The sequence below is a fragment of the Prionailurus viverrinus genome, chromosome C1 (assembly GCF_022837055.1).
Source record: "Prionailurus viverrinus isolate Anna chromosome C1, UM_Priviv_1.0, whole genome shotgun sequence".
Taxonomy (NCBI): Eukaryota; Metazoa; Chordata; class Mammalia; order Carnivora; family Felidae; genus Prionailurus; species Prionailurus viverrinus.
In genome coordinates this window covers 199,563,355-199,588,471 of record NC_062568.1, presented here as the reverse complement: position 1 = coordinate 199,588,471, position 25,117 = coordinate 199,563,355, and the positions used below count along the sequence as shown (strand labels likewise).

General features: G+C 46.7%; 1 pseudogene; it reads left to right on the top strand.

Moving 5' to 3' along the window:
- Positions 1 to 22,661: 22,661 nt before the first annotated feature.
- On the top strand, positions 22,662 to 22,961 carry LOC125174045 (HIG1 domain family member 2A-like; annotated as a pseudogene).
- The last annotated feature ends 2,156 nt before the right edge of the window (positions 22,962 to 25,117 follow it).

Below are 25,117 nucleotides of genomic sequence, written 5' to 3'. Positions count from 1 at the left end.
GGATGTAAATTTGGCCAAGAAGCCAGTCTCTTAGGGGACCTTCAACGGGGAGGGTCCCTTCTGACAATGGAGCCCAGGCTGAGCAGGCTGATCTGGAAGGCATAGGCCTGAAACCGCCTTTTATTCAACCCTGGATGCCGGCAAGTCACTTAACCGCTCCAAATCTCCCATTTCCTCTGTAATATGGAGGTAACACTCCCAGCCACTCCTGCCTCCCAGGGGTGTCCTCAGGGGCCATTCAAGTGGGACAGAATGCCAGGGGGCTCTGAAAAGCAGCAGGTACCACACACACACAAGAGCCTGGGGCAGGGAGTTTCCTCATTGGCTCCAGGACAAGAAAGCTGCAGTGAGGCAGCTCCACAACATCCAGGCCGAAGGGTTCCCATTTGGAGGAAGGAGCCCGCTGCAAAGGAAATGAGCCCAGAGCACATAGCAAGGGAGGTTGAAAATAGACATCTGCAGGGATTTCCTGAAGGGGAGAGCCACATGGCCAGGAAACAGCTTGGGGAGCTGCGGATAAGCCCACACCTTTGCGCGTGCACACATACCTCCCCCCAGGGTGGACTTGGGGGACGCATCGTGCACCCCTGTCTGCAGTCAGAGGGGCCCCCAAAGGCCCTGGCACCTGGAGCTAGCTCTGAAGCAGGAACAGGGAAGAACTTAATCACACCTGGGATCTCCCACCCACAGGCCCTGGACAGACAGCCCCGGTGCATCGCCAGCCGCCAAAGCCATCTCAGATCTCATCAGTCAGCAGCCTTTGACATCCGGGTGTGGATGCAGGGAGGGGAGAGGGACATTCCAATAAGATCAAAGTGGACACTTCCCACTCACTCAGTCTCCAAAGGACAGGAGACTTACAGCAGGTCAACCCCTCCGCCAAATTCCATTAATGTGCAGGCACAGGTGGCAGGATGGGCCCTGGGAAGTCTCCCGCTATCCTTAGGGGAAGCACACAGGGGGATGACTTCCGAGGGTTAAGCATCGCCCACGGAGCAGTGCACGCGGTCAGTGGCAGGAGATGTCCGCAAGGATGTGTCCCCCAGCGGCCTGACTCCTTAGAGGTGAATTAAATTCTTTGTCTAAGGTTATAAAAGTAACACGTCTTCATTTGCAACTAGTGGAACAGCAAAGATGTAAGAAAAAATTAATACCCTCTCCCAAGCCCTCTCCATTCTCTGATCCCCGGGCCCTCAGCACACACACTGCTAGACAACTACTGGTACAGCCTGGGGGTTCCTCCCTCCCACCGTTCTCCTTACTTGTGAACACAAATAAACCCACACGCACACATAGAGAGATTTTGCCATTTGCCTTCACGAAAAAATGGAGTCGTTCTCAAACACATTCTGCAACTAGCTTTAGTCTTCTCACTTCCATCAAGCACTTCCCGCCAGTCCCCTAGATTTGATTCTAGATTTTATTTTATTTTATTTTTTGAACACTTATTTATTTTGAGAGAGACAGACAGAGCATGTGAGCAGGGGAGGGACAGAGAAAGAGGAGAGAGAGACAGAGAAAAAAAAATCCCAAGTAGGCTCCGCACTGTCAGCACAGAACCTGACTCGGGGCTCGAACTCACAAACTGTGAGGTCATGACCTGAGCTGAAACCAGGAGTCAGTTGCTTAATGGACCGAGTCACCCAGGCGCCCCTTTGTCTGGTGTTTTTAAAAGCGCCAAATAAACACCGGCTGTGTGCACATCTCCAGACCACGCCTCTGGGAACTGGACCACAAGTTCCTATGGGCCCTTCCATCTGAGACACCCCAGCATTATGGAGCTGGAGGGGCCCCTTCCCCGGGGTGAGGTCTAGGAAGAAGGAGGAGAGGTATGCTGAGCATATCCACATGTGGGCTGAAAATAAATAGAATCAAGAAAAGCTGGCAAGAATTCCTGGTGCCAGTAAGCGACCACTTCTGCTCGGGTCATGATCTCGCGGTTCGTGAGTTCGAGCCCCGCGTCCGGCCCTGTGCTGACAACTCAGAGCCTGGAGCCTGCTTCCGATTCTGTCTCCCTCTCTCTGCCCCTCCCCCACTCACACTCTGTCTCTCTCTCCTTCAAAAATAAATAAACATTAAAAACAATGAAAAAAAAATTCCTGGTGCCGGGATGTCTCAGCCGGAAGGGCCCCTAAAACTTGTGGTCCAATCCCCTGATTTACAGAGGAGAAGAGGGATTTGTCCAAGGTCACTCTCCCTGCCCCCCCCCCCCCGCTCCCCTCCCCCTGCTCCCCAGTTGGAATCCTGGCCTCCCTGTGGGTTTCCCAGCAGGTAGAGGAGATACTGACCATCTGTCTAGGGCTTGCTGTGCTCTAGGGATTGGGGTGCAGACCAGGGATCCATAGCCCGCATCCCTTCAACTTGCTTTTGATAAATGCTGCGTGCCTACTGCATGGTAAGCACTGTCCTAGGTGCTGAGGAGACAGTGGTGAGCAAAATACACAAAGATCTTCGTGCCCACATCCTAGTGGGGGAGGGGCCAACAAGAAGCAAGAATCAGTGAATGAATAAATTCTGTTAAAAGGTGACACATAGGGGCGCCTGGGTGGCTCAGTCGGTTAAGCGTCCGACTTCGGCTCAGGTCACGATCTCACGGTCCGTGAGTTCGAGCCCTGCGTCAGGCTCTGGGCTGATGGCTCAGAGCCTGGAGCCTGTTTCCGATTCTGTGTCTCCCTCTCTCTCTGCCCCTCCCCCGTTCATGCTCTGTCTCTCTCTGTCTCAAAAATAAATAAACGTTAAAAAAAAAATTAAAAAAGAAAAGGTGACACATATATGGGGGAAAAAGAAAAAGTAGAGTGGTGTAAGGAAAGTGGGTACTTCCTCCCTCCCCTGGTGCCTTGAACGGGAAGATTCCAAGGCTATCAAATTTCTGGGCTAGCAATGGCCATGCTGGCAGAAACTTGTTTAGAAAGTCACCCAACCCCTTCCTCCAGGACCGCAGCTGTGCTTGGCCCAGCCCCTCGTGCTGGCGGGTGTGGCCATGTGACCAAGTGTTAGCCAATAGAATGCGAGCTCTTTCAGGCCAGGCCCAGAAAACCTGCCCTGAACACAGCCTTGTTTTGCGCTCCCGCTTTGCTCTCCTGTTTTGCTCGCCACACACCCGCCAGCTGTGTGGAGAGGACACTGAGGAACCAGCGGACAGCAGAGCCACAAGATGGAAGGGGTCTGGCTCCCCGAAAACTGGGGGAAGGAGGAGTCCCCGAAGAGACTCCACCACCAGATTAGACTTTGCATGAGAAATAAGGGGGATCACCACGGGGCTTGAAGACCAGGGAGGTAGTTTGCAAACCATTTCAGGCAGAGAAGAGAAGCCAGGGGCTTTTAGACACTTTTTGAAAGACTTCTCGAAGCCACGCTTCTCTTCTTTTCTCACTGTCTGCAACCTGCCCTACTCCTCAGCCCCCGTTCAGCCATCTATGTGCATATTCACTCAACCAATGTTTATCGAGCGCCTACTCTATTCCAGGCACCATTCGAGGCACTGGGGATACAGCAGTGAACAAAGCAGATGAAAATACCAGCCCCCAAGGGGTTTCCATTCTCTCCAGTCTACCAGTCATCAGACAAGAAAAAAAAAAAAAAAAAAAAAAAAACACTAAGAAAAGAGAACGCTATTACTAGACCCATTTTACAGATGAGCAGCCTGAGGAGCAGAGGGTAAGTGACTTAAGTGGATATAAGTGTGGCTGGCTGTAATCAAAGTGGACCTGGGAGCCTGGGAAAGACAAATGACATCTCATCATCTCACGAGGTGGGAACCTAATTGCCTTTACAAGGCAGTGGGGCTCCTGAGGCCAGTGAGCCAAGGACAGAGGTACCACTCTGCCTCTCAGCAGCTGAGACGCCTAGAGCTTGTTTCTTAACCTCTCTGATCCTCAATTTCCCCACCTGTAAAGCATGGGTAATCACATATTAACCTCCGTGGCTGATTGTTCTATAACGGTCTCTAAGGAATTCTCTCTCCCTGGACCCTCTCCTTGTGTGGTCCCCTCTCACACGGAGTCGGAGCTCGGCCACCTGACTTCAGCAAACGTGACTCGCGCAAAGGCCCCAAAACCGCACAACGGGGCTTGCTGCCTTGGAACTCTGCCGTCATACGGAAGACGCCCAGGCTGGCCTGCGGGAGACACGTGGCCCAGTCCGCAGTCAGTGCCAACCTCCAGACAGGCGAGTGAGCCCATCTTAGACCATTTAGCCCCAGTTGTGCCCCTAGATGATTGCACACGAGGGACCCCAGCAAGACCATCAGAAGAGCTGACAGCTGAGACCAGTCTACGTTTGCTGGCCTATAGAATTGTGAGCAAATGCCATGGGTATTCTTTTAAACCCCTGAGTCTTAAGGTGGACTGTTTTACAGCGGTAGATAGCAGATTCCACAGCCTCAAGGCGCGTTTCTGAGGATTCAGTGAGAAAATGCATGGAAAACATTTAAAATCTTGTTTGGCACGAAATAATGGCTCGATGGAATGTAGTTATCATTAATACCGTATCATTTGGAGCCAGGTTTCTTAGTTCCGGGAACCCTGCACATTGGCCTCGTTAGTTACCCAAGTGTGCCCAGATTCTGGAGAATTCTGTGAGTTCACTGAAATCTGCCTGCGGTGGCTACAGACTGGGGGGTTAAGAGCTACCTTGGGTGGACTTTAGCCTGACTACTCTTGAATGAAGAAAGAAAGGAGTTACAGGCAGAGACTGGTGGGTAGCCCCAACAGGGAGTTATTTAAGGTTAAGTAACCAACTGGTAACTCTCTTATGGACTCTTGGGTGTTTTCTGCGGCCCCGGAGTTTGCCCTGAACTGTACCTTGGGGGCTTCTTCCCTCCCTTCCACGTCTGTTTTATGAACCTCTCCTGTGTGCCAGGCACTGGTCTAGGTGCCCAGGACACAGCAGGATGTAAGGGAGACAAGCATCCGTCTATAGGCAGAAGGCCAGTAAACCCATCACCGATATGCTATCAGACAGCAATCACGCGCTGAAGGAATGTGGGTAGGGTAACCGTAGAGGGTGACGGGGAAATGCGGTCAGGAAAGGTTCATGAGGCAGAAGCCATGTGAAGACCCCTAGGGATGTCCAGGGAGATAGAGGAACCCGTGCCAAGATTCTATCATGAGAAGAACCTTGGGGTGTTTGATGAGGCTGGCAGCCGAGGGGAGACTGGCCGGGCCTGAGGCCAGAGGGATGAGTAGGGCCACTCAGCCACGGCAAAGACTCTGGGTTCTCTTCTAAGCGGTGGAAACATCTGGCATGCTTGCGTTTTTGAAAGCTCACTCAGGCCACATTTTACAGGATGGGCTTGGGAGAGGGAGAGAGGAAGCAGGAGAACCAGTTAGAGATGCAGCGGGGGACCAGTGAGGTCTTGGAGTAGGGCTAGAGCCGTGACCATGGGGAGAAGCAGCCGGACTCAAGACCGAGTTTGAAGGACGAGCCGGGGCTTCGTGCTGGAGTGAGGCTGGGGATGAGGGGGAGTGAGGCATGGGGAGTCACTGCCAGGTTTGTGGCCTAAGTAACTGGGTGACCGGCCAGGCCTTTAATGGAGGCACAGAGGGGGTGGGGGCAGGGCAAGTTGGGGGCTGGGTGAGGGGAAAAGCAGTTCTGGTTCAGACCACCTTGAATTCAGATGCTAACAAACATCTCAGCCAGAAGCCAGTGGGGGAGCTGGATAGGCAAGATGGCCTCCAGGATGGAGACACATGAAATCTGGACGCCATTATTCTAAAGCCATACTTCTGGATGGAGTCACCTGGGAGAGGAGAGGATATAGACAGAGGCAGAGAGGCCCCATCGTGCTTGGTGGCTGAGCAGAGAAGGAAAGAGCCCAGGCTGCAGACACAGAGCGGCAGGAGGAAACCGGGAGGACAGGGCTTCCCGGAAGCCAAGGGAAGAAAGTGAACAAGAAAAAGAGAATCCACACATCGAACAACACTTCGAGGTCGAGGACGATGACCTCAGAAACCTGACTAATGGCTTTGGCAAGATGGAGGTCACTGGTGACCTCAGCCAGGGTGACTCTGGCATTAAAGACAGGACAAGAGGCGCCTGCATGGCTCAGTCAGTTAAGCGTCTGACTTCGGCTCAGGTCATGATCTCACGAATCATGAGTTTGAGCCCCGCGCTGGGCTCTGTGCTGACGGCTCAGAGCCAGGAGCCTGCTTCAGATTCTGTGTCTCCCTCTCTCTCTGCCCCTTCTCTGCTCGCGCTCTGTCTCTGTTTCTGTCTCTCCTCTCTCTCTCAAAAATAAGTAAACATTGAAAGAATTAAAAAGAGAGAGAGAGAGAGAGAGAGAGAGAGAGAAGTGAGAAGTGAGAAACAGACCGGGAGGGAGTTTTGTTGAGAGCACCTAAAACCGGCAGTGGCTGGTAGGAACTGAGGCGTCAGCCCCTCACTCCCCCAGCTCATGGCTTATGAAGCACCAGAAAGGGCAGGCACCGAGCTCTGGGGGACGGTGGGGAATGGGACCGTCCCCTCCTTCAGCCTCAGCTGACAAACCACCTCCTCAAGAGGACTTCTCAATCCCCCACTGTGCCAGATCCAACTCATGTTTATGAAATTCGAGAGGCGCTTTCAGGGAGGCTGACAATGGTGACTTGATCCCCCTTCGCTGCTGACTGCAGTAGTGATTTGGAGTTAAAGGAGAAATACTCGGGTGCAGAAATACTCGGGTGCTTGGAGAGCATCTCACAAGGGGCCCCGACCTGGCCTCAGTGAGGGGTCAGAGGCCTATTGAGGAGCTGACATTTGAGTCAAGCCCCAAAGGACAGTGCATCTCAGGGAAGAGCATCTCAGACTCAGGGAACAGCAGGTGCAAAGGCCCTGAGGCAGCAAGGAGTTCAGCACCCACAGGCTAGAAAGTAAGCTTTGGAGAAGGATGACCAGGGCAGTGATGGTTTGGGAGCTACAGCTTGAGAAGGGACATCTGAAAGAAGCTGGATGTAGAGCCAGGAGGGAAGAAGACTGGGAGGGGGGCAGGGGTCAGGAGGTAAGATCTCTGTCCCTGCTAGTCTGGCCCACCCTCAAAGCTAAACCTGGGAAAAGGAGCAGCTTCCTTCCTCCTTCCTGTGCAGTTCTGGGGTCCAGTAGGCAGCACACCCATCCTCTACAGGCAGAATGTGGTTTAAAAAGACCAACAGGGAGAGAAGTGACAGGGGGTAGCTGAGGTGGCTGGCTGTGAGTAGGAGAAAAGAAAAGGGAAGAAGCCTTTCTCTCTAGGGGAGGCCTGGAGGGGGCTGATCAGGCCCTACACTGTATGGGTCTCAGTCCTTTAATTAGCAACCACTGAACCCCCTTCTTCCCCCTCTTCAGTCCCCCAGCCCTATTCCAGGGGAGATTTTCCCCTGTGGGTGGGCCTCATTCTGGGTGAAACTTGAACCATGTAACCCCCCCCATTTGTATCTTTGCTGGCAGGATGGGGCCATCATAGCCCCCCAGCCCCACCCCACCATGAGCCTCGACTCAAGGATCCTCTCATTGTCCTCTCCCATTTACTGGCTTCCCCTGGGGTCCCCCTGAGCATCAGGGCTGGTGGGGAGGTGAGTGCAATGAGTCCTGGGCCCTACAAAGGCCTGGCCCGCACACCTCACCCCATAGCCGATATATTGGAAGGGGCTTCTGCCTCCCCCCCCCCCCCACCCACCAGAGCCCCACCCCAGGGAAGGCAGAGGGCTCTTGTCTTTGAAGAACCAGGGTTTGTTCCTGGAATGGGACAGTTGGGCTGCCCATGCACAGGAGGGTAATACCGCTGCCTATTTTTGTCACGTATTCTCTTCCTTGATGGCATTTAGGGTCATAAAAATCGCGGGCCTCATCTTGGTTCTGCCACTCTCTCGCTTGCTGCAGGATTCTGCGCGAGAGATGTCACCTCACAGAGCCTCAGTCGCCTCATCTATACAGTGGGCAGCACCTCTCCCTTGCAGGGTGGCTGTGGGAATGACAGGTGTATCACAGCATCCAGTTCAAGGCCTGGCACTCGGCGGGCATTCATCAAACTCTGATGTCCCCCCTTTCATGGATGCCCGATCCAGTCAATCACTTGAGATGTCTTTTCTCTGGGACTAGCCATGGCCTCGAAAATTCTCCCCAGCATCCTCCTTTGCGGGCCCCAGAATAAGCCCACATACCTTTGACACTTTAAAGATTTTACCACTAATCTCTATAGGGAGACAGAAGTGCAGCAGGAGAGTGGACAGCATCTCTGAGCCATTGTGCAAGCTGTTCCCTCTTCTTGGAATGCCCTTCCCTGCTTAACTCACTGGTGAGCTGCTCATCCTTCAAGATCCAGTTGTAATCGCACCTCCTCTGGGAGGAGGGGGAGTCATTTCCTGCTGCCCCCTTCCCAGGCAGACAGAATCCTACAACCCCTCCTTGCAGCCTTGACCCATGAGGGGAGGAAGTATTGCAGAGATGCATCCTGGCTTGCCTTGGTCAGAGCTGCATGGAGGGTGAGCGCAGAGGGAGCATCTCTGTTAGCCCCCCTGCTGCCCTCCCCCCAAGCCAACCTCTACCCTACCTAAGGATCCCTGGAAGGGAATGGGATTCAGGGTCTCAGAGATGGGAACTCAGCCCTTTGGACCCCGGACGGTGTTAAAAATTAATCTACAAGTACTTCTCGCTACCTGGAGTAGGCCACTCAGCCTAGAGTTCCAGAAGAAGTTGTCCCTCCCCCACCAGCTCTGCCTGATTCCTCTGTCCCCAGAGCTGTGAGAAGGGGAAGGACTGGCCTGGGGGGCTCCCCCGGGATGTCTGGAGCATAGAGGCTTTCGTCTTCAGGTACTCGGGTAGGGAGGAGTAGCTCAGCCAACAAGGTCCCAAGTCCCAAGGTTTATAATTATAGCTTTCGCCTCAACAACAACAACAGCCATAATAATAATAGCAGCTAAGAGTTAGTGAACATTCACCCTGTGTCAGGCCCCACGTGCGTTATTTCGCGTTATCCTCAGAACAGGCGCAGTCGGGAGGCACTGCTGTTACCCCCACTTTACAGATGAGGAAAATGAGGTTCAGAAAGAAGCTAAGTAACGATCAAGGTCATGCAGCTAGCCTACTGGTCCCCATGTGACTTAGCCGTTGCCTCTTTTTTCAAATAAACTTGTAAGTAACTCATATGAAACAGAAGAGGTCAGTGCTTTATTAATGCACGTGTCTTCTTGGTTCAAACGTATACATTCATTTAACCTTAAGCCAATCACTGAGAACCAGGAGGCTGTTGTAATTTTTTGAGGATCTCGAGCTGGAGGTCTTGGCTGATCTTGCAACCTTACGGCAGCCTCAGTATCCACTGGACTCCTATGGTTTGTATGAACGGGCAATAGTGAGAAAATCCTCATTCTCGCAAAGGTAACCACTTGTGAGCAGTTCACCCACAGTATCCCAATATTCTCTAATTGTCCTGATTCAGAAACTTAAAAGAGGCATAATAGTCACATTTTATTTTAAAAATGAATCGGTTAGAGGCGCCCGGGTCTGTTAAGCGTCTGACTTCAGTTCAGGTCATGATCTCATAGTTGGTGGGTTTGAGCCCCCCATCGGGCTCTGTGCTGACAGCATGGAGCCTGCTTGGGATTCTCTCTCTCTCTCTGCCTTTCTCTCTCTCTCTCTCTCTCTCTCTCAAAATAAATAAACTTTAAATAAATATGAATCAATTGTCTAAAAGATGTTTACCTTCCTAGCAGAGAAGAGGGTCAGGAGTCTTCAAAATGTATCACTAGCAGTAAAATACACCTTACACAAAGTCATCAGTTGTACAATCGTCTAACTCAGGGGTTAGTAAATAGCAACCTATCTAGGTATTTCAAACAGAAAGGAATTTAATACAGGGAACTGGTGCTTACAAAATCATTGCAGGGGCCTGAGTAGTGGAAGGCAGGGGGTTCAAGGTCATACTACAATAGCTGCCAAGGTCACTGCTGCCTCTGCTGCTGCTGCCCAGCTGTCTCATACCTATGACGCTGGTAATTAGACTCTGCAACATAAGAGTCTGGTCAAAACTTGCCTACCAGCTGCTGGTATCACAAGGAGATAGCTCAGTCCCATGTGGGGCTCCCATATCTCACATGAGTGAGTCTCATTGGCAGAAACTACACCTCATCCAGACCCTAGCTTCAAGGAGGGGGGGGGGGGTTCCTGAAAAAGTAGTTTTTGGTCATTTCACCCCTATAATAGAGGACAGAACAGAGGAGGAGTCGGAGTGGATATCAAGTGCCAATGGACAATATCCGGCCCACCATGCGGCTAAGCACACACTTTAATATGCAATAAAGACCAAGACTTGCCTAGTATTTAAGCAAGCATGATAAATGATGGTGCTATAATACATATTTGCTTATATAATTGTACATAGGCAGAGATTTGAGAAATTCAAGGGGGTAAAGGGTGCTTATCAATGACACATTTAAGAGAAGTTAAGATACAGCAGACTCTCTCCAGGCTTTGGGGCCCTTGCTACAGCCGTGCCCTCCGCTGGGAACTCCCTTCCCTGGATAACATCTGTGAGATATGTGTTCACATCCTCACCTGCTTCAAGTCTTTGCTTCTTAATGAGGCCTGACCACCAGGTTCCATACCACGACCTGCCATTCCCTCCTTCTCCTGACCCTGTTCTACTTGTCTATAAGACTTATCTCCTTCTCACATACTAGATAATGTACACATTTATTATGATCATTTCTATGACCCTCTCCCCTGCTAGAAGGTAAGCTCCACAAGAGTAAGGATCTTTGTCTGCTTCATTTACTGGTGAATCCCAAGAGCATGGACAGTGCTTGGCACATAGTATTTACTCAAGAAATATGTTTTGAATTATCAAATGTATACACAGAGGGGGCAGTAGAAATCTGATTCCCAGGCCTATAGAAAAACAAGTTAACTGTGCCCATTAAAAAAGCATTGGCAGGGCACCTGGGTAGCTCAGTTGGTTGAGTGTCAGACCTCGGGTCATGATCTCACAGTTTGTGAATTTGAGACCCGAGACAGGCTTTAAGCTGACAGCTCAGAGCCTGGAGCCTGCTTTCAATTCTGTGTTTGTGTGTGTGTGTGTGTGTGTGTGTGTGTGTGTGTGTCTGTCTGTCTCTCTCTCTCTTTCTGTCCCCCCCCCCCGTCCCTCCCCTGCTTGTGCCCTCTCTCTCAAAAATAAATAAGTAAGCATTTAAAAAATCATTGGCACTCTTCTATGTATTAACATTCTTACATGAAAAATTGGGGGATGCATTGTTCTTCAATATGATTTTTTAAAGAGTTAAAAATACATGTTAGAAATGATAGACTTCTGATTTATGATGAGTATCAGAAACTAGCAAAGTCCACTGTCTGCCTCCCTCAAACCTTGCCCTGGGAGTACCACAGAAAAACAACCTGGCAGCGGGGTAGTGGTGGACAGAAGGAGGTGAGAATATGCTAAGATGTTGTCTTGTTGGGAAGGAAAATATAAATATTGATAAACTTTAGAAATTGACAGAGGAGGGATGCCTGGGTGACTCAGTCAGTTGAGTGTCCAACTCGTGATTTTGGCTTGCTCTGATCTCACAGTCATGGAATCGAGTTCTGCATTGGGTTCTGCACTGAGTGTGGAGTCTGCTTGGGATTTTTGCTCTCCCTCTCTTTCTCTGCCTCTCTCTCTCTCTCTCTCTCTCTCTCTCTCTCTCTCTTTCTCTCTCAAATATAAATAAATAAACATTTAAAAAAAGAAATTGACAGAGGAAATTAGGATAAGCGTGATTCATAATAATTATGGATAGCTGCTAAAAAGAAAAAGAAAATGAATAATTTTCAAACCAGTAGGAAAAAAACGTATGGATTTAATAAAAGTCAGAAGGTGGTGAGGGGAGAAAACAAAAACACTAAATCAAAAAGATATATGAGCCCCATGTTCGTTGCAGCGTTATTTATAACAGGCAACAAATGGAGAAACCTAAGTGTCCGTCGATGGATGAATGGATAAAGAAAATGTACTATATACATGCTGTAAAAAGGAATCATCTTGCCATTTGCAACAGTGTAGATGTATGTTAAGGACATTATGCTAAGTGAAATAAGTCAAACAAGCAAACAAAAAAAAAATACTGTCTGATCTCACTTACATGTGGAATCTAAAAATTGGAGGAAAAAAAAGAAAAAAAGAAAAAAGAAAAGAAACAAGCTTAAGGATGGAGAACAGACTGGTGGTTACCAGAGGTGAGGGGTGGGGGTGGATAAGATGGGTGAAGGGGATCAAAGGTCTAAACTTCTTGGGGCACCCGGGTGGCTCAGTTGGTTAAGTGTCGACTTCAGCTCAGGTCACGATCTTGCATTTCCAAGTTCGAGCCCTGGGTCAGGCTCTATGCTGACAGCTTGGAGCCTGGAGCCTGCTTCAAATTTTGTGTCTCCCCCTCTCTCTGACCCTCCCCACTCACATTCAATCTCTCTCTGTCTCTCTCAAAAATAAATAAACATTAAAAAAATTTTTTTAAGGTACAAACTTCCAGTTATAAAATAAATAAGTCCTGGGGATACAATGCATAGCACAGTAGCTATTGTTAATACTCTATTGCACATTTGAAAGTTGTTAAGAGAGTAGATTTAAAAGTTCTCCTCGCAAGAGGGGCACCTGGGTGGCTCAGTTGGTTAAACATCTGACTTCGGCTCAGGTCATGATCTCACACTCCATGAGTTAGAGCCCCGCATCGGGCTCTGTGCTGACAGCTCAGAGCCTGGAGCCTGCTTCAGATTCTGTGTCTCCCCCTCTCTCTACCCCTCCCCCACTCACACACTCTCTCTCAAAAATAAACGAACACTTAAAAAAAAAAGTTCTCACAAGAAAAAAATTTGTAACTATATATGGTGATAGATGTTAAGTAGACTTGTGATCATTTCACAATATATACAAATATCAAGTCATTATGTAGTACAATTGAAACTAAAATCATTTGTATGTCAATTCCATCTCAATTAAAAGAAAGAAGGGGTTGGGGCACCTGGGTGGCTCAGTCAGTTCAGCATTCGACTTTGGCTCAGGTCATGATCTCACGGTTGGTGAGTTTGAGCTCTGCGCTGACAGCTCAGAGCCTGGAGCCTGGTTCAGATTATGTGTCTCCCTCTCTCTCTCTGACCCTCCCCTGCTCATGCTCTCTCTCTCTCTCTCTCTCTTCTCCTCCTCCTCCTCCTCTTCCTCCTCCTCCTCCTCCTCCTCTCTCTCAAAAATAAACATTAGGGGCGCCTGGGTGGCTCAGTCCGTTAAGCGGCCGACTTCGGCTCAGGTCATGATCTCGCGGCCCGTGAGTTCGAGCACCGCGTCAGGCTCTGTGCTGACCGCTCAGAGCCTGGAGCCTGTTTCAGATTCTGTGTCTCCCTCTCTGTCTGACCCTCCCCCATTCATGCTCACTCTCTCTCTGTCTCAAGAATAAACGTTAAAAAAAAATTTTTTAATAAAAAAATAAATAAATAAACATTAAAATTTTTTTAATAATAAAAGATAAAAGGGGGTGACTAAGGTGATTAGGTTGGCTTCAGACTTGTTTGAAGGGCTGAGAAGCAGAGTCTTTCAAGAATAACCACCCCCCACCCCGAATCTCACTGCAAAACCTGCCTGGTAGGGGAGTTTCTGCCACCACTATCACCATGGCTGATGCTAAGAACCTTAGGGCCCCAGTTACAACCAGGAAAGCTTCCAAGCAGGCAGCGGCTGCTCTGCACCAAGAAGGCAAGCACCGTCCTGGCACTAAGGCTTCCACCCCAGCTGCCTCAAAGGAACTGAGACACCTCCAACAGTGCATCCGGAAAAGCCACATGGCCACCTCCTGCCAGGACTCTACCTTACACTTCCATTTGCCTCTCCTGGAAGAAGCCAAGTGATGTATGGAAATCCTAGCTGCAAGAGAGCCTGGAAATGTCCTGTCTAGCATTCCAGGCTTCGTGGCAGAAGTCATGATGGAAGGAGCTTTGGAGGGGTGCTGAGTAGGGTTGGTCTTCAGTACACAGTCCCCTCCTTAGTTCCTCAACATCCAACACCACCCTACTTTCCATTCTCTCTCTCTCTTTTTTTTTAGTATTTACTTATTTTTGAGAGATGGGGAAAGAGGGGGAGGAGCAGAGAGAGAAGGAGACTGAGGATCCAAAACGGGATCTATGCTGACAGCAGAGAGCCCGATGCGGTGCTCCAGCTCCAGAAACGTGAGATCATGGCTTGAGGCAAAGCTGGAAGCTTAACTGACTGAGCCATCTAGGTGCCCCCACCCTACTTCCATTCTTAACCTTCCATAAAATGTTACCACCCAACCTAAAACAAATATATCTCATTCAAACAAGAGCATCTTTATCCTTCCCTCAGAAAAGCAAATCCTATATTTGTTACATATTTATTTTTATATTTAGTGTTATGTTTATTTTTTCTTGAGAGAGAAAGAGCACAAGTGGGGAAGGGCGGTGGGGGTGGGGGGACAGAGGATCTGAAGCTGGCTCTGCACTGACAGCACTGAGCCCGATGTGATCATGACCCGAGCCAAAGTCAGACGCTCAACCAACTGAGACACTCAGGCCCCTCTCCCCTCTCTTCTCTAGTCTTAACCCCATCTTGATATCCTGTAATCTATGCACGTAATTGTAAAGTGAACCCCCAAACAAACACACTATCCAAAATGGCAGAGGAAGGAGGGACAAATGGCACCATCAGTAAACATATACATGACTAAGGAAAGAACGTATAAATAAATGCTATAATTCTCATTTCTGTCACAGGTGATGAGGCATTTATAACATCTTTCCTGTACTATTTATTCCACGTTCCCTTTGCCTTCAGCAACACCTCGTGTAGTCAGGGTTTTTACCTCATAGGATGATCTGAGCTTCATTCAGGAGGAATCTGAGCCCACAGTTGTCCTGCTCATTCTGGTTTGCTGTCCTCTTCCATTGACTTTTACCACCAGCCTTGGAATTAGAAAGCACCCCAGAGGATTTCAGGGGATCCAGAGACACACGTCTCCCTGTCCCCACTATGCAGCAGCAACTATATTTCCCCCTTGACAACCAGAATCAATCACTCCAGCCAACACAGAACAACCCCCTGACCCCTTGCTTTTTTTCCCCTGTTCATCCAGGGCATGTGGAGTCTGAAATGGCCAGTCTGAAATTGGTCTCAGTTTCCAAATAAGTGGGATCTCTGCGATTTGCTCTGGTGGAAACATTCTTCCTGAGCATATCAAGACCTCTAAATTAGCAGAGCCCAAGGTCTTGGAGAGCAAAGATTTTCGAAGTTATCCAGCTCAAGATTCCCAGATCCATGAATTCTGGAAGAGAGAGAAATATCATCTTGCGTTGGTTACTGACTCACAACATATGCCAACTTTAGGCCAGCACTTCAGAGTCATACAAGGTTGCCTTCTGGCAGATACTAGTCAATTCACCAACCCATAAAGCAAAATGATTTTGGTAATAAGAGCATAAGACCAGTGAATAAGACCAGTGAATCTCATGTTTACATATCACTTTCTTTACTACTTTTGCTGGAAAATGAGGTCTCTGGTCAGAACCAATGTTATCTGGACTAGCATGATTGTGTAAGACATTCAGTAAATCTACAAATGATGTTGCTGGCAGAGAATGCAAACCCATAGCCAGAATAAACGCCCTTTTTAGGAAGGGCAAATTAATCCCGCCTCCATAATGAAAGGATTCCAATGTAACCAACCTGCCACCAGATGGCAGGCTGGTCTTCTCCAGATCAGGTACCATATTGAGGGCTTAGAGCTGCTACTGACAGTTGGACCCTCAACTGTGGTGAGACTTAGGCAGAGATTGCTATTATTCACTCAATATCCACTGTCCTCTTCTTCCTTAGTAAAATAACCCTGGTTTTGTTCATGCCATCCACGTATGCATCTGAAAGGGAGCGTTTTCCAGCTTCCCTTTCTATTAGGTGAGACCACATCACTAAGCTCTGGCTAATGAAATATAAGTAGAGATGCACCCTTTTTACTCTTCTGCCATTCTTCCTGCTGCTCAGAATGAGTTTATAAATGCTAATGCTCCAATTAGCCATCTTGGGTCATAAGATGAACTTGAAGATGGAAACTACAAGCTAAGAAGGTGGAAACTGGGTCCCTGATGACTGTGGGGTTCTAGACTAAAAGAATGATAAAATTGTATGTTATTTAAACCATTATTTGGTGTTTTTTTAAAATATAAGTTAAACCTAGTTCTAATATATATATATATATATATATATATATATATGTATATATATATAGACATCTTATTCATTATATATATAATGAATATATATGAATAAATATAGATAATGAATAAGATGTCAGAGGAAAATCTAAAACATAGCAATAATTACAATAAGTATAAATGGACTGAAGTATCTGATCAAAAGACAGAGACTTTCAGAAGAGTTTTTTAAGTGACCATTAATATGTCATTCATAATGGATTCACTTACAACAAAGGACCAAAAGATTAAGAATAAGGCAGGGGTTCTTGTCATAGGGCCATTGAACTCTCAGTGAGTCACTGAATAAAATCCAAGGAGACTATGAACTTGGAAGGAAAAAATATGCCTTTATTTTCACTAACCTCTAACTAAAACTTAGCATTCCTGTTATTTATAAATGCAGGCAACAAATCACAGAAATATTAGTGCATCTGTGACTTTGTCACCAATGTAAATCATAAATATTTTCATATCACTTTATCATAGTATCCTAAAATATCTTTTACTCCTATCACTACTTCAAAATCACAGTATTTGTTAAGCCAACTTAACATATATTCCACATCTTCTTTATCCATTCATCCATCGATGGACGTTTGGGCTCTTTCCATACTTCGGCTATTGTTGATAGCCAACTGTTAGATCTTGCTATTAAATACATTGATAAAAAACTAGATAGGGGCCCTTGGGTAGCTCAGTCAGTTGAGTGTCTGACTCTTGATTTTGGCTCAGGTCGTGATCTCAGGGTCGTGGGATCCCCGTATCAGTCCTGCATTGAGTGTGGAGCCTGTCTGGGATTCTTTCTCCTTCTGTCCCTCTCCCCCACTCATGTGCGCTCTGTCTCTAAAATAATTTTTAAAAACACATACCTTGTCTGAGAATTCAAGCTGGTGCAGCCACTTTGGAAAACAGTATGGAGGTTCCTCAAAAAACTAAAAATAGAACTACCCTACAACCCAGCAATTGCACTACTAGGTATTTATCCAAGGGATACAGGTGTGATTTTTCGAAGGGACACGTGCACCTCCATGTTTCTAGCAACACTATCAACAATAGCCAAAGTGTGGAAAGAGCCCAAATGTCCATCGATGGATGAATGGATAAAGAAGATGTAGAATATATATACAATGGAGTATTACTCAGCAATCAAAAAGAATGAAATCTTGCCATTTACAACTACGTGGATGGAACTAGAGGGTATTATGCTAAGTGAAATTAGTCAGAGAAAGACAAATATCGTATGACTTCACTCATATGAGGACTTTAAGATACAAAACAGATGAACACAAGGGAAGGGAAGCAAAAAGAATATAAAAACAGGGAGGGAAACAAAACATAAGAGACTCTTGAATATGGAGAACAAACAGACGGTTGCTGGAGGGGTTGTGGGAGGGGGGATGGGCTAAATGGGTAAGGGGCATTAAGGAATCTACTCCTGAAATCATTGTTGCAGTATATGCTAACTAATTTGGATGTAAATTTATAAAAAAAAAATAAATTAAAAAAAATACATACCTTGTCACAAATATTTTAACTATTCTGATAACTATTTCAATACAATTGGTTTGCATTATAATTCCACGCATTAAAAAAAAAACCATTATTTTGAAAAAGGTTCATAGGTCTCACTAGGCTGCCAAAGAGATCTATGGCAAACAAAGGTTAAGAACTCCTAAAATAAAGGGATTCCCAGGTTATTAGCATTAATTTCAGAAAAAAGAAATATTTTTTAATTGTGAGAAACAAAAGGAACATTCTATATAAATAAACTAATTGATAAATCAAAATGATATAATGATCACAAACATACATGCACCTAACAATATGTATTCAAAAAATAGAAACTGAAAACTAGTCTCTTCAACAAATGGTGTTGGGAAAACTGGACTGCTACATGCAAAAGAATGAAACTGGACCACTTTCTTTCATCACACACAAAAATAAACTCAAAATACATTAAAGAGAGGCACCTGGCTGGCTCAGTTCTTGGGGTTGTGAGTTCAAGCCCCACAGTGGGTGTAGAGATCACTTTAAAAAAATAAGATCTTTTTAGGCTCTTGGGTGGCTCAGTCAGTTAGGCATCTGATTCTTGATTTCAGCTCAGGTCCTGATCTCACAATTCATGATATCGAGCCCCGCATCGGGCTCTGCACTCACAGTATGGAGCCTGCTTGGGATTCTCTCTCTCTCCCTCTCTCTCTTCTGCTCCCTCACTCGTGGTCTCTCTGTCTGTCAAAATAAATAAATAAACTTAAAAAAAAAAGAATTAAAAAAAAGAGTACATTTATCATGATGAGCACTGAGAAATGTATAGAATTGTTGAATCACTGTATTGTGCACCTGAAACTAATACAACACTGTATGTTAACTATACTGGAATTAAAATTTAAAAAGTAATAAAAATATAAAGCAAAAACTAATAGGAATACATGAGAAAATATGCATATATAAAATAACATGTATATACATGTATGTATAATGTATATACAATAGAGATTTTAACAAATCAATTAGATACAAACAAAAAGGTAAAGTGTTTTGAATACCCTGATTAGTAAGTTCAAAATATCATACAGAACTTTATGTCCAACATATGTCGAAAATGCACAAATTTTTCTGTACCTGGAACATACACAAAGATCAACCATTTGCTAAGTCACAAAGATTGATAACATATCAGAAATTTCAAAGAAAATAATAGACTACCATAGGGACGCCTGGGTGGCTCAGTTGATTAAGCATCTGACTCTTGATTTCAGCTCAGGTCATGATCTCACAGTTCATGAGTTGGTGCCCCATGTCAGGCTCTGTGCTGACAGCACGGAGTCTGCTTGGGATTCTCTCTCTCCCTTTCTCTCTGCCCCTCCCCTGCTCACATTCTCTCTCTCTCTCTCTCTCTCTCTCTCAGAAATAATAAATAGACATTTTTAAAAAATAATAGAATACTATATATAACTTTAGGCCAACGATTTTGAAAATTTAGATGAAATTCTTTAATAAAACACACACGTGCAGGGCACCTGAGTGGCTCAGTCAGCCAAGGATCTGACTCTTGGTTTCAGCTCAGGTCATGACCTCACAGTTCGTGCGTTCAAGCACATTGACAGTGCAGACCCTGCTTGGGATTCTCTCTCCCTCTCTTTCTGCCCCTCCTGCATGCTCTCTCTCTCCAAGTAAATAAATAAACTTAAAAAATAAATAAATAAAAATTTCTAAACACACACACACACACACACACACACAACTGGTTTACTAAAACTGACACAATAGAGCAAGAAGCAATAGAAAACGCAAATAGCTGTACAACATTTAAAGAAATTTGGGGCGCCTGGGTGGCTCAGTTGGTTAAGTGTCCAACTGCAGCTCAGGTCATGATCTCACAGTTCATGAGTTTGAGCCCCACGTCAGACTCTGTGCTGACAGCTCAGAGTCTGGAGCCTGCTTCGGATTCTGTGTCTCCCGCTCTTTCTCTGCCTCTCCCCCGTTCGTGCTCAGTCTCTCTCTCTCTAAAAATAAATAAACATTAAAATTTTTTTTTAATAAATTCAATTAATAGTTTAATTTTTTAAAAGAAAACATGAGACTCAGGATGGTCTGACAGGAAAATTCTTCCAAAACATCAATGAATAGACTATTCCAACCTTATACAAATTCATGCAGAGGCTAGAGAAGAGAGTTTTCAGACAATGATTGAAAAACTGATTCTAAAAGTTATACAGAAATACAAAGGCATGCAGGAAAAGGAAAAGGTAGGAATATTTGGCCTCTAAAAATCAATACCTATTATAATATTATAATAATAAAGACAGGTATGATATGGGTGTAAGAATGAAATGTTCACCAACAGAAAGTATTAGAGACAAAACAATTTCCACTCATATAAATTTGCAATTTGGCATAGCTGGCATTGTGGATCCTTTGGGAGAGGAAGGAACATTCAATTAGTGGTGCTGGGATCATTGGATATCCCTGTGCAAAAAATTAAATTGGACCCCTACCTTACACAAGAATTAATAAAAACTAATTCCAGATGAATGAAAGACTTAAAAGTGAAAAGTGAAACCCTGACCCTTTTTAGAAAACATTCTCATACAAATCCTTTTAAGGATCCATGTATCTGATTTCACTAAGTCCTGCTACATTTCTCTCTGAAAGTCTGTACTAATTTGCAATCCCAGCAGCGGCACATAAGAGTTCCAGTCTCCCCTTATCTTTACCAATGCCTATCACCATCCTGCTTTTTTTTTCTCTCTCTTTGCCGTTCTGATAGGTATAAAGTAACATCTCGTTGTCTTAATTTCATTTCTGTGACTCTAAAGAGGTTGAGCAAATACCTCCTTGGTCATTTGCATTTTCCTTTCTGCAAATTGCCTATTGATATCCTTTGCCCATCTCTCTATAGACTTTCCTGTCCTTTTCTTGTTGATTTGCCATGAGATCCTTACATAATCACTATAATGTTTGTTTGCTGTCGTTCTAGCCTTTGAAAAGATTCCCCCCCCCCCATTTTTCAACCTTCTGCCAGCTTCGTCTATGAAGTCTTTAACTGAACAAAACTCTTTAATTTTTTTGTGTGCGGCTAACTTTGAAGACGTGAAGATTTGGACAGAAGTTCTTTCTATCCCTATTTCTTCTGTAAAATACCTGATCAAGTCTTTTGCCTACTATACTATTAGGATATATGTGGATGTGTGCACCCAGTTCCAACATTGAGGATGGGGTGTTCCCCACACATCCAACAACAAGCAATTCTCAGACTCCAGTTGGGCGTCCTGCAATTCAGCTCAATTCTTGCACTCTCTGCCTGGAGATTCCAGGCAGATTCCAGGTTACAGGTTACAGATTACAGGTTAAGGGTCCAGTGCTACAGGACAGCACCCTGCCCTCCCAATTTCAGGCAACAGTTGCAAGTCCAGATTGTCACCTGTACTTCTGACCAACCAGCTACAGATGGAAGGTTCCAATGACCCCTCTGTAGGTTCCATTGATTTGCTAGAGCAGCTCACAGAACTCAGAGAAATATTTAACTTACTAGATCACCAATTTATTATGAAAGGATACAGCCAGATGGAAGAGATACCCAGGACAAGGTATGAGGAAGGGACGTGGGACTTCCATGTCCTCTCCAGGTGAGTCTCCACGTTTTCACCATCTCGGAAGCTCTCCAAACTCCTTCCTTTTGGGTGTTTATGGACACTTCATTATATAGCTTGATTAAATAATTGGACATTAGTGACTGATTCAGCCCCCAGCCCCTCTCCTTTCCCTGGAAGTCAAGGGGTCAGACTGAAAGTTTCAACTCTCCAGTTGTGAAGTTGGTCCCCTGGCATGCAGCCCTCATCCTTGGGTAGGGTCCAAAAGTCACCTCATTAATGTGACCAAAGACACCTCTCATCACTTAGGAAATTCCAAGGGTTTCTGGAGCTCTGTGCCTTGTGCCCAAAACACCAAATTAATATTTCTTACTTTTTTTAAGAGAGAGAGAGAGACAGAGTACTAGTAGGGGAGAGGCAGAGAGAGACACGCACACAGAATCTGAGGCAGGGTCCAGGCTCCGAGCTTTCAGCACAGAGCCCGATGTGGGGCTCGAACTCGTGAACTGCGAGATCATGACCTGAGCCGAAGTCGGACACTGAAACGACTGAGTCACCCAGGTGCCCCCATATTTCTTATGATAAATGAAAATATTACAGGATGCTTGCCATTTTTCTACTGATTTTAGGAAATCGTGATGTATTATGGATACCTAATGCCTCTGGGGGAGGGTGTTAGTCGCCCTACATTTCTGGTCTACCCTATGCATGGACTGAGCCCACTCCTGTGCCCAGGGTACGCTTAAGGCAGGAAGCCCTGGGCATGTCCAGGAACCGCCCACTAAAGCTGGAGGCAACAGCTGAGGTGGCAAAGGGGGTTTAGCACTGACAGCACCTGCTATGCTCACTATATTAGGTTTCCTAGGGCCGCCCCGACAAAGGACCTCAAATGGGGCTGCTTGAACAACAAAACTTTATTCTCTCACAGCTCTAGAGGCTAAGGGTACAAAATCAAGGGGTTGAGAGGTTTGGTTCCTTTGCAGGCCTGTGTCAGAGACTCTGTTCCCCTGCTTTCTGGTGATGACCAGCGGTCCTTGGCAGTCCTTGGCCTGTCACTGCACCATTCCAACTCTCCCTCCATCTGTACAGGGTGTTCTCCCAAGCCTCTGTGTGTTCACATGATCATCTTCTTATAAGGAAACCAGTCATCTGGGATTAGGGGCCCATTCTACTTCCCTGTGGCCTTATTTTAACTACCTACCTCTCCAGTGACGTTATTTCCAAGGACAGTCACATTCTGAGATACTGGAGGTTAGGATTTTAACACCTCCATTTGGGGCAACACAATTCAACCCATCACACCTACTTTGTCCACTGTGAACATCACCCATCACTTAATACTCCTCTGAGTCTCGATTTTTTTGTTTTTCTCCTAAAGCTGTTGCCAGGGACATGACGGCTCCCGGCCCTGTGACTCCCAAGGTGCCCTTTGAACCATCACAGCCCCCAGTCATTGAGGGCTTAAACCCCACTGTCTGCAGCACTCCAGAGAGCTTCGAGGAAAAGTTCCTTCACAAGACACGAGAACCCAGTGGTACCCATAGGCTGCCTGGGCGCGGTGGCTGCCCTAACCTATGGGGCCAGAGTCCCGGCTCTCAGCTCATGACACACACCCAGATCACGGCCCAGGGCTTCACGGTCGCAACCATTTTGCTGGGTCTGGCTGCATCTGCTATGAGGTCTGGATCCTGAGCCCGAGACCTGGCCTCCTTGAAAGTTCCCCAGAGATCATTCCCAGCCCCAGGAGCAACCACCAGTCCTGCCACCTGACTTATTCCCTCATCTTCCCTGACAAGTAAGTCCCTGCGTCAGTCCGGGAAGAGGTGGCCAATTGTGTAACTGACACATGTTTTTTCAGGAATCTCAGATTCGGTTCGGTTTGGGTGTTGCGTACTTCTGTTTGTGCATACTTCTGTTCACTTTCTCCACTTCCTACTTAATAGACTGATCCACTTGTGTGTAAAAAAAAAAAAAAAAAGTATTCCTCTTCGTCTCCTGTCATTTGGGAAGCTTTCTCCAACCCACCTACCCACCACTCCCTCCAGACAACAGGTATTCAGTGTGGCCACGGGCCCCAGTATCTACTCATGTGTTAGGGTGCTTTACACCCGTCCACTGACTTGTCTGTCTCCCTCCCTGGACCGCGAAGTCCTCCAAGGCAGTTTCCAAGTCTCGCTCACCTCCCATTCCCTAGCGCCCTGCACAGGGCCCGGCACACAGTCCTCGTGATAATATGAACTAACACTAGTTGAGCACTTACTATGTGCCAGTCAATGTACTAGGAGTTTTACATTGATTACCTTGCTTTACATTGATTACCATTGATTTACATTGACTTTTTACAACAACCCTAGGAAGTAGTATGTTAGTCTAGAGGCCATGGGATTGCCAGAAACAGAACTCAACCAAGCTTACGCAAGAAGCAAATTTATTGGTTCAGTTGAAAGGAAGTCTGGAAGTGTGTTCATGGCCAAATCCAGACACCCAGAGAAAAATCAGGGTGTTTCCCCCCCCCCCCATCTCTCAGCTCTGCTTTTTTCCACATGACTTCACTTTACAAGTAAGCTTTCTCTACCCAGGGGGCAGTCTAGCTGTCAGCAAGAATCAGATCCTCCTAGTTGAGGAACCATGGCGGGAGAAACCATCGGCTCCCACTGCTCAGCTGGAAAGCGAGGTCTGACTGGCTACCCTGTGCCAACTGCCTACACCTACCAGGCAGTGGAACATAGTGACTAACACCCCACCAGATGGTCTCCCCCACAGGAGCCACAGTGAAAGAAACGGGAAACCTTCTTGAGCGGAATGGGATCCCAGGCACCATGATCCACCATAATGGGTACCACTCCCGCCCCTTGTATAAGGAGGCTACAGGGGCCCCGAGTGATGAGCCATCCTGCCTAGATGCACAACTGGTAATAAGAGGCAGAAGAAGGATTCAAACTGTCTGGTCTGATGCCAAGAACTGCCCCCCCACCCCAACACTGGTCCGTTATGCCGGTTCTCCGTGAGTTCTGGCACAGACCAGAGCGCACGATTCATTCAGATGGAGGCAAACAGACTCGGGTTTGAGATCCCCTTCTGATCTCCGTGAGCTCAGGTGCCCTCATCAGTAAAATATGGGCAGCAAAAACCTACCTTGTGGTGAGGATTGCATGAAATAATTCAAACCATGCATTTAGCACAGGGTCAGGCACGTGCAAAGAGCTTAATAAGAGTTAGCTGTTACTACGAGTAACTATTCGTTGAGTGAAGAAGTGAGTTGATGGCATCTGAGCTCTAACGGAGGGACTGGGTGGCTCCCCTCGCAGAGGAAAGGCTTGGGGTGGGGGGAGGGCTTTGGCCCTTGACAGTCTCCACCACCACTCAAAACACCTTTCTCAGAGGGGCGCCTGGGTGGCTCAGTTGGTTAAGCCTCCGACCTCGGCTCAGGTCATGATCTCACGGTTTGTGAGTTCGAGCCCTGCGTTGGGCTCTGTGCTGACAGCTCAGAGCCTGGAGCCTGCTTCAGATTCTGTGTCTCCCTCTCCTTCTGCCCTCTCCTGCTTTGTCTGTCTCTCAATAATAAATAAAATGTAAAAAAAAAAAAAAAAAACCACCCTTCTTAGATACTCCTATTCTTTGTGCTGGGCAATTAACTTCTCCTAATTTTATGTGGAGTGGAAATTAAAGCATGGTTAGAAAATGTTAATATGATGGACCTAAAACTTAGCTCTATACCTGTTTCCAGGCCCACTCTCCCCTTTCAGATGGCCACTCCAAGCCCCTTCTGTAAGGAATTCTAGAACTACTACTGGCTCCCCAAACCCATACAGCTGGGTTTGGAACGGGTGCTGTCCCTACTTGTGACC